Here is a 9,509-nt window from a genome sequence, read left to right as displayed (position 1 = left end):
ACAAGGCGTGAGGCAGGCCAAGAGCTTTGCACAGCCTACAGGGAAGTGGGAGGGAGGCGTCTTTGAGCCGGCGTGTCTCGTCTGCTTCTCCTTTGCCACTTGGGCAGAGGCGAGGAGAGAGCGAAATGTTCCTGGCCGAAAGTTTTTGTGCTCGGCCTTGAGGATTAAACCTGAGCCTCTGGAACAGCAGCTGGGAGATGGGTTTCTGAATGACATCCAGCCTGGTCTTTGGGCCACTAGCTGAACGCACTGAGGCCAAGAGGCTGCAAAATGGAACCTTTGAGGCTCTCCGCAGGCAGGGTCAGCTTTAGGAAGTGCGGGGCCCAATTCGAACATATTCGGCGGGGCCCCGGCAGGGATGACTAAAAAAAAAAACATGTAAATAGAAGTCTTTCATTTCTTAGCAGCCGGTTCCCTGTAAAAAGTTCTGATTTAAGGGATGTGCCACAGTATGTATTTTTTGTACCAATAGGATTACCATACATCCATATTTTTAAAAATTTCTCCCAGATGGTCTATTTAAGAACCAAAAAGCTGGACATGTCCAGGAAAATACGGATGTGTGTTAACCCTACCTAAAATTCTTTTTTAAAAAGATGGGCCTGAACTAGAAATGAGCTCCATTTCACATGTGTGGGTCCCCGCCACTCCCTGGGGGTGTGCTAGGGTGACCAGATGTCCCGATTTTATAGGGACAGTCCCGATTTGGGTGGTCTTTTGCTTATATAGGATCCTATTACCCCCACCCTGTTCCAATTTTTCACACTTGCTGTCTAGTCACCCTGTGCACATGTGTGGGTCACAGCTGTTCACTGCCCCTCTCATTGCAGCGTGTGTACAGGGTTACTGCCCTGGGAACTGCAGGGCACCTGTGGACATGGGGCTGGCTGGAGGCAGGGGCTGACTGGAGGTAGGGTCTGGCTGCAAGCAGGGCAAGGCGTGCGGGGCTGGCTGCAGACAGGACAGGGGTGCGGGACTGGCTGCAAATGGGCTGGCTGCAGGCAGGGCAAGGTGTGTGAGACTGGCTGCTGACAGGGGCTGGCAGCAGGCAGGGGGATGTGGGGTGGAGTGGGCTGGTTGGCTTCAGGCAGGGCCTCAGGGGAGTGCGCAGGGGTTGGCAGGCCTGGAGACAGAGGAGTGTGGGACTGGCTGGCTTAAGGCAGAGGAGTGCAGCAAGGGTTGACTGGAGACAGGGCACGGGATGCAGGGCTGGTGCAGGCAGGGCAGGGGGTGCAGCAGGGGCTGGCTGTGGGCAGGGGTGCGGGTACAGGGGGTACAGCCTACCCTGTACGGTAAGTGCCCCCTCCTCTACCAAGGTAGCAGCAGCAGCCCAGGGCTCGGGGGCTATTTAAAGGGCCTGAGGCTCCAGTCCCTGCTGGGAGCCCCAGGCCCTTCAAATTGCCCCCTGGGGAAGCTGGTCCACCCTAGTACAGTGCACCAGCAGGGCTTGGGTGCAGGGCTCGATTCAGGGAAATTGGTTGAATTGGCCTAAAGCCGGCCCTGCCCGCAGGAAAGCAAGGAAGTAGCACAAGCTTATCACTGTCCCTGGGTGGGCTTGAACCACCATCCTTTCAGTTAAGAGCCAAACATGCTGACCCATTGCACCACAGAGACACAGACAGGCCAGGCTGTATGGAGCACAACAGTCAGGAATCAGCTCAGGGTCCGGTCTAGCACATGCATGCAGTGGTTGGACAAGCAACAGCAAAGAACTGGATTGGTACGTAGTGAAAGATCTGTGGGAAGGAACTGAAAATAGTACTGGGGCTGCAGTACAGGGCTTGCATACACTTTCTTTGGCCTGTTTTGCTGGAAGAGTTAGCAGGGCAAGCTTGTTAGTCACAGGTAAGGGGGTGAGTTTATGCAAATTCTGGACTCTGGGACCACAGCTGGGGTGGCACATGCACCCTCTCTGCAACCAACCTTTGTTACTTCACTCCATAACAGCACACACAAAGCAACCTTTTACCTTTCAGCACCAAAATATACTGTAGAAGAAATCTAATAGCATAACTTTAAGATGAGAAACTTCAGTACTAACAACAATTCTAAAGATATTCAAAAATACCTCTGTCTTTAGACACCAGACACAAAATCAATCAGACCAAGAACAAACATCTATTCCTACTTCCCACACACTTGGGGGGGAGGGGTTTGCAACTCATACTCCTTAACGATGAGTCTTTTCCAGGCGAGGGGCAAGCTCTCAGGCCTCAAATGCTAGGTACAGTTACTCTCTCCTTGATCCAAACTAAACAGGAAAATACACTTGATTACTCCTGCCCCAATAACAAAGAGATGGGGGATCCCACAGCAGCTGAAATGACCATTTGGACAAGCACTCCCCTCATGCAATCTGGGGTGGGTGTAACCATGCAAATAACATCAGCCCCAAAAGGCCTTTACAACAGATCACCAAGAGATGGCAGGGTAGAGTTCATATCCACCCTGCTTAAACTAGATTGTGGCAATGATTAAAAAACACTGAATGTTAAAACTCACCAAACACGGGTGAATCCATTCTCATTGTCGTACCCGCTTCTTAAACTCCACCCCTGAACGTAGCCCTCACATGGACAACATACCCTCCTAACTCAGTGTCTGTACGTTAACCTTTTACCCCCAGTCAGGGCTATTGTAGATTCTGTATTTCTTACGCCACCCGATCTTAGACTGAACTTCGCACCCCCTGGGTAATCTGTACATTGTTCCCTGATCACCAGAAACTTCTACACCTAAATGCTGTACTGTACACCTTTTTCTTCTTTGAACGTCATCTTACTAAAATGTTGACATTTGTTCGAGATCCCGGCTCCTGTTCCCTTGCAAGGCGTGTGCCTTTGCTCCAGGTTTTAGTCTGCTAATACAGTGGGGGCAGGGTGGGGGCCGATTGAGCCAGAGGCGCTTGCCTGCTGCAGACACGGATCAAAGGCTGAACCTCATCCCCCACGAGCTGAAGGCTTAATTGAAAACAGTTTAAGCAGTACTCCCGTCTCCGGCACTCAGCTACCCAGCTCCCAATGGGGTCCAAACCCCAAATAGATCCTTTTTACCCTGTAGAAGCTGTAAAAGCCTGTGACCAGGGCAGCTGCCTAGCAGCCGGCGCATATGCCTGCCAGCGTGAGAGCTCGTAAGGCACTAATCCAGATAGAGGTGGCTGGGTGCAGGGAGAGTAAAGAGCCAGCAGAGTGATGCAGCGGATGCGTGCTGGGCCCATAACCCAGAGGTCAATGGATCAAAGCCATTCTCTGATACACGAGCACTTGTCTCTTTTCCCTCTGGGCCTTCAAGCGATCTAAACCCTCGGCTTGCAGGCCCAGCTCTGTCTGCCATGTGCCTGGGCAGCAGCAGGACAGTCTCAAGAGAGCAGCTCCCACCCATTATCTCTTGTAGTGGAAAGGAAGTAGAATTGTGGTTGGACTTTTGCTATTTCTGTTCAGGGAATCAGTGGCTGTGAGGCAACCCTTACTGATAATGGCAGGGGAAGAGTTCTCTCTTCTGCATTGATGCTGCAATTTTTTGTTGTGCCCTTTCTCTCCCCCTTCAATGCAGGCAGGTAGGCTTGGTGGCTTGGGGATGCGGGTCAAGCCTGGTTTCTTTTGGCAGACACCTGGTTGAGAACTGGTGCTCTACGGTCTTGTCTCAACTGACCAGCCCTAATGTCTGTAGCCTTGTCTCATACTTTGTTAGCCTTTTATTTACCCCTTTCCACTGCAAAAACGACTATTTAGTCCTACTCTTTCTTTCCAAGCTGCTAACCAGTTACTGATCCATGAGAGGGCCCCAGCCATCTGGAGTAGCTTGTGACTGTGAGTGGCAACCTCAGGGCAGATTGTTAAGAAGCAGAGCACAATCCCCAAACTGGTTGTGTGTTCTAGACTTACGTTTCACCAAGTGTCAGATTCTGGATGACACCCCTTTTATGACTTTTTAAAGCAAACTTGCTATTTTTGCATCATTTGAGCGTTCTATGCAGAGGACTAGAAATGTTTCTATTAACCTGAGTGTTAGATCATTTTAACATTGGCTGGAATCACAATGTTAAATTAGTTCTTATGACTTTAATAACTGATACTTCCTCTATCTCAGGACTAGCTATTAAACTGATTTTTGGACTAGGGAGATGGAATAGCAGCTTCCTCCATCCCTTGGACACATCACCCTGTTACTGTGGCACTGAACCCCGAGGAGCGATGGACCTCCCTATGGGAAGAATATCGTGGTTGAAGAGCAGCGAAGAAAAATGGTGTTGTCTGTGTTCCCATTTGGTTTGTTCTGAGTATGGTTTTGAGTCGTTTGTAACTCTTTCATCAGTTATTAGTAACATCTTATTATCAGGCCTCTGAACTGAAAGGCTGCTCTTGCAGGTTTTACTTTGTCGTTGTTTGTAGGTCAAACAGCCGCTTTCTTAGGCCTCGTCTACACTGCGCATTTAAACCGAATTTAGCAGCATTAAAACGAATTAATCCTGCACCCGTCCACACAATGAAGCCCTTTATATCGATATAAAGGGTTCTTAATACCGATATCTGTACTCCTCCCCGACGAGGGGAGTAGCACGGAAATCAGTATTGCCATGTTGGATTAGGGTTAGTGTGGCGGCAATTCAATAGTATTGGCCTCCGGGCGGTATCCCACAGTGCACCCTTGTGACCGCTCTGGAAAGCAATCTGAACTCGGATGCACTGGCCAAGTAAACAGGAAAAGCCCCGCGAATTTTGAATTTCATTTCCTGTTTGCCCAGCATGGAGCTCTGATTAGCACAGGTGGAGATGCAGTCCCAAACCCAAAACGAGCTCCAGCGTGGACCGTCTGGGAGGTACTGGATCTGATCGCTGTATGGAGAGACAAATCTGTTCTATCAGAGCTCCGTTACAGAAGACGAAATGACAAAGCATTTGAAAAAATCTCCTGGCTATGATAGACAGAGTCCACAGCCGGGACTCAGCACAGTGCTGCGTGACAAGCGTAACGGAAAGCCAAAGAATCAAATGGACGTTCATGGAGGGAGGGAGGGGAGACTGAGGACTCCAGCGATCCCACAGTCCCCGCAGTCTTTGAAAAGCATTTGCATTCTTAGCTGAGCTCCCAATGCCTGAACAGTCAAACACATTTTCCCAAGTGTTTCAAGGGACCCTGGAGCTAGGCAAAGGGGTCCAACGGGCAGGGCCCCTGGAGCTAGGTTTAGGGGCCCCAGAGATAGGGCCCCTTGAGCTAGGGTTGGGGGACCCATGCATAGGGCCCCTTGACCTAGGGTAAAGGGCCCCATGGGTAGGGCCTCTGAAGCTAGGGTTAGGGGACCCAGGGGTACAGGGCCTGCAGATAGGGTTAAGGGTCCCACGAGAAGGGACCTTGGAGCTAGGGTTAGGGGTCCCCCGGGAAGGGCCGTTGGAGCTAGGGTTAGGGTTCCCACATGTAGGGACCCTGGAGCTAGGGCTAGGAGCCCCAGGGACGGGGCCACAGGAGCAAGGGTTGGGGGTCCCAGGGGTGGGGTGCCTGGAGCTAGTGTTCGGGTGTCTAGGGGTGGGGCCCCTGGAGCTAGGGTTAGCGGCCCCATGGGCAGGGCACCTTGAGCAGAGGTTTGGATCCCCAGCAATGGGGCCTCTGGAGCAAGGGTTAGGGGTCCAAGGGGTGGGACCCATGGAACTAGGGTTAGGGGTCCCACTGGTAGGGCCCCTGAAGCTAGAGTTAGGGGACCCAGGGGTAGGGCCCATGCAGCTAGGGTTTGGAGCCCCAGAGATGGGGCCCATGGAGCTAGGGATAGGGGTTCCAGGAGTGGGGCCCCTGGAACTAGGGTTAGAGGCCCCACGGGTAGGGCCCCTGAAGGTCGGGTTAGGCACCCCAGGGGTAAGGCCCCTGGAGCTAAGATTAGGGGTCCCACGGGTAGGTCCCCTGGAGCTAGGATTATGGGTCAAATGGGCACGAAGCCAGGAGCTAAGGTTAGAGCTCCCACAAGTAGAACCTCAGGAGCTAGGGTTAGGGGCCCCACGGATAGGGCCCCTGAAGCTTGGGTTAGGGATCCTAAGGGAAGGGCCTCTGGAGCTAGGGTTAGGTGCCCCACGGGCAGGAGCTCAGGAGCTAGATTTAGGGGCTCCAAGGATGGGGCTCCTGGAGCTAGGGTTAAGGTCCCCACGGGTAGGGCCCCTGGAGATAGGGTCAGGGGCCCCAGGGATAGAGCCCCTGGAGATAGTGTCAGGGACTCTAACCCCCAGATGGCAAAGTTAGTTGTCTGACCACGAGAGAGACAGGCAACACCAGCAAGGTCCGATCAAAAGCTCTTTATTGACAAGTGCACACATCAATATAGAGCAGCTCATCTCCCGAGAGAACCAGCCCGCTCTTTAAATCTTAGTATAAGCCTATATAGACAGTTCTGTCGCTAGAAACTAGACACCTTTAGTATACATACATACCTAAAGTTATAAATGTAGGGGAGTTAAAAACAAACAACGAACAAAACCAGGGAGTGAAAACAAGGAGGCTGGGAAACTAGGGCTCTTATCAGTTCTTCGAAGGAGCTGCCCTAACACAGCACATCTGGTACTATGCTAGGAATGCAGCTTCTCGCTTATCTCACTTTTTCCCAGCGCTTGTGAGACATGCTGCTGCTTCTCAGTGTTTTCCACTCAGGAATTACCCAAAAACCTCTGTTAGCCTGACTTTGGTCAGGTTGGCATACCTGGTTTTGTCTGCAATATCTTTATTCAGGCCTAACACTAGGGATAGGGGCCCCACGAGTACGGTTCCTGGAGCTAGGACTGGGGCCCCAAGGGGTATGCCCCCTGGAGCTAGGGATAGGGGTCACAAAAGTAGGGCCTTTGGAGCTAGGGTTAGGGGCCCAACGGGTGGGGTCCCTGAAGCTAGGGATAGGAGCCCCATGGGTAGGGCCCCTGGAACTAGGGTTAAGGGCCCCAGGGATGGGGCCCCTGAAGCTAGGGTAAAGGGTCCCAGGGGTGGGGCGCCTGGAGATACGTTTAGGGGCCCAACGGGTATGGCCCCTGCAGCTAGGGTTAGGGGCCCAATGGTAGGGCCCCTGGAGCTAGGTTTGGGGGTCCCACGGGTAAGGACTCTGTAGCTAGGGTTAGATCCCCATGGGTTGGGCCCCTGGAGCAAGGGTTAGAAGCCATAGGGATGGGGCCCTTGGAGCTAGGGTTAGGGGTACTGGGGGTCAGGCCCCTGGAGCTAGGGTTAGGGGCCCACGCATATGGCATCTGGAGCTAGGGTTAGGGGACACAGGGGTAAGGCCCCTATAGCTAGGGTTAGTGGTCGCATGGGTAGGGCCTCTGGAGCTAGGGTTAGGGGCCCCACAGGAAGGGACCCTAGAGTTTGTATTAGGGGCCCCAGGGCTGGGGCTCATGGTGCTAGGGTTAGGGGTCCTAGGGGTGGGCCCTGGACCTAGGGATAGGGGTCCTAGTGGTGGGGTGCCTGGAGCTACTGTTAGGGGCCCCAGGGGTAGAGCCCATGGACCTAGGGTTAGGGGTCCCTTGGGTTGGGACAGTGGAGCTAGGGACAGGGGCCCCATTGGTAGGGCCCCTGGAAATTGGGTTAGTGGTTCCACGCATAGAGCCCCTGTAGCTAGCGTTAGTGGGCGCATGGCTAAGGCCTTGGTGATTGGATTTGGGGCCCCAGGGACTTGGCCCTTGAGCAAGGGTTAGTGTTCGCGTGGGTGAGGCCCCTGGAGCTAGTGTTTGGGTTTCCAGGAGGTGAGGTCTCTGGAGCTAGGGCTAAGGACCCCACGGGTAGGGCCTCTTTAGCTAAGGTAAGGGCCCTACGGGCAGGGTGCCTGGAGCAAGTGTTAGGGACCCCACGGGTAGGGCCCTTGGAACTAGGGTTAGGAGCCCCAGGTATGGGACCCCTGGAGATAGGGTTAGGGGATGCAGGGGTCGGGTCCCTGGAGCTTGTGTTAGGGGCCCCACGGAGAGGACCCCTGGAGATAGGGTTAGTGGCGCAAGGGGTAGGGCCCCTGGATCTTTGATAACGGAGCCAAGGGGTAGGGCCCCGGGAGCTAAGGTTAGGTTCCCATAGGTAGGACCATTGGAACTAGGATTATGATTCCCACATGTAGGGCCCCTGGAGCTAGAGTTAGGGTTCCCAGGGGTGGGGCCTCTGGACCTAGTGTTAGGGGCACCACGAGGACGGCCCCTGGAGCTAGGGTAAAGTCCCACGGGTAGAGCCCTTGGAGCTAGGGTTAGGGGAACCACGGGTAGGGCCCCTGGAGCTAGGGGAAGAAGCCCCACGAGTAGGGCCCGTAGAGCTGGGTTAGGGAAACCAGGGATGGGGACCCTGGAGGTAGTGTTAGGGCCTCAAGGGTTAGAGCCTCTGGAGTTTCCATTAGGGGTCCCACGGGTAGGATCCTTGGAGCTAGGGTTAGGAGCCCTAGGAGTAGATCCTCTGGAGCTGGGGATATGAGCCTCAGTGGTAGGGCCCCTGGAGCTAGGGTTAGGGGTCTCACGGATAAGGCCTCTGGAACTAGGGTTAGGGGCCCACAGGTAGGGGCCCTGCAGTTAGGGATAGGGGTCCCACTGGTAGGGCCCCTGGAGCTAGGGTTAGGGGTCTCACGGGTAAGGCCTCTGGAACTAGGGTTAGGGGCCCACAGGTAGGGGCCCTGCAGTTAGAGTTAGGGGTCCCACTTGTAGGGCCCCTGGAGCTAGAGTTAGGGGCCCCAGTGGTAGGGCCCCCGGAGCAAGTGTTAGAGACCTTACGGTTAGGGCCCCTGGAGCTAGGGTTAGGGGCCTCACAGGTAGGGTCTAAGGAGTTAGGGTTAGCAGCCCAATGGGTAGGGCCCTGGTTGCTAGGGTTAGGGGCCCCAGGGGTAGAGCCCTGTAGCTGGGTTGAGAGGTTTATTTAAAACAGACATACATCTTTTAAGGTCTGTTTCAGAAATGCTAATGTTGATATAAGCAAAAGTCTTCATAGTGTTCCCCTGGTCATCTTTCCTGATAACAATTTCCGCATCTGTAACATTTCCAAACTTGCTGAATCTTTCCTGCAGTTCAGCCTCAGATACTGTATGGCCAAGTCCTCCAACATATAAACGTTTTAAAAGTTGTTTTTTCTCCATAATAAAAAGTCAGACTGTTTCATTTAGGATGTATGTTTTATCCTTCGCTCATGTCCAGCCAGGAAAGGGTAGGGCCTCTGGAGCTAGGGTTAGAATCCCAATGGGTAGGGCCCCTGGAGCTATAGTTTGGGGCCCTACGAACAGGGTCCCTAAAGCTAGGGTTAGGGGCCCCAGGGATGGGGCACCTGGAGCTAAGTTTAGGGGCACCATGGGTATGACCCCTGCAGCTAGGGTTAGGGCCCTAAGCGGTAGGACCCCTGGAGTTTGGGTTAGGGGTCCCACGTGAAGGGCCTCTGGAGATAGCGTTAGTGGCCTGACTGGTAGGGCCCCTGCAGCTAAGGATAGGGGCCCCAGGTTGAAGGGCCCCTGCACCTAGGGATAGGGGCCCTACGGGTAAGGCCCCTGGAGTTAGGGTTAGGGGCCGCACAGTTAGGGCCTCTGGAGCTAT

The 9,509-nt window shown here is 53.8% G+C and overlaps 1 non-coding gene across 1 annotated transcript; it reads right to left on the bottom strand.

The window, feature by feature from the left end:
* Positions 1-1,540: 1,540 nt before the first annotated feature.
* Positions 1,541-1,614, bottom strand: TRNAK-CUU (transfer RNA lysine (anticodon CUU)). The gene has a single exon. It is a non-coding gene; the product is annotated as a tRNA-Lys (tRNA).
* Between the last annotated feature and the right edge of the window lie 7,895 nt (positions 1,615-9,509).

Source organism: Gopherus flavomarginatus, chromosome 5 (assembly GCF_025201925.1).
Source record: "Gopherus flavomarginatus isolate rGopFla2 chromosome 5, rGopFla2.mat.asm, whole genome shotgun sequence".
NCBI classification, from domain to species: Eukaryota; Metazoa; Chordata; order Testudines; family Testudinidae; genus Gopherus; species Gopherus flavomarginatus.
This window is presented reverse-complemented; position numbering and strand designations above follow the sequence as displayed.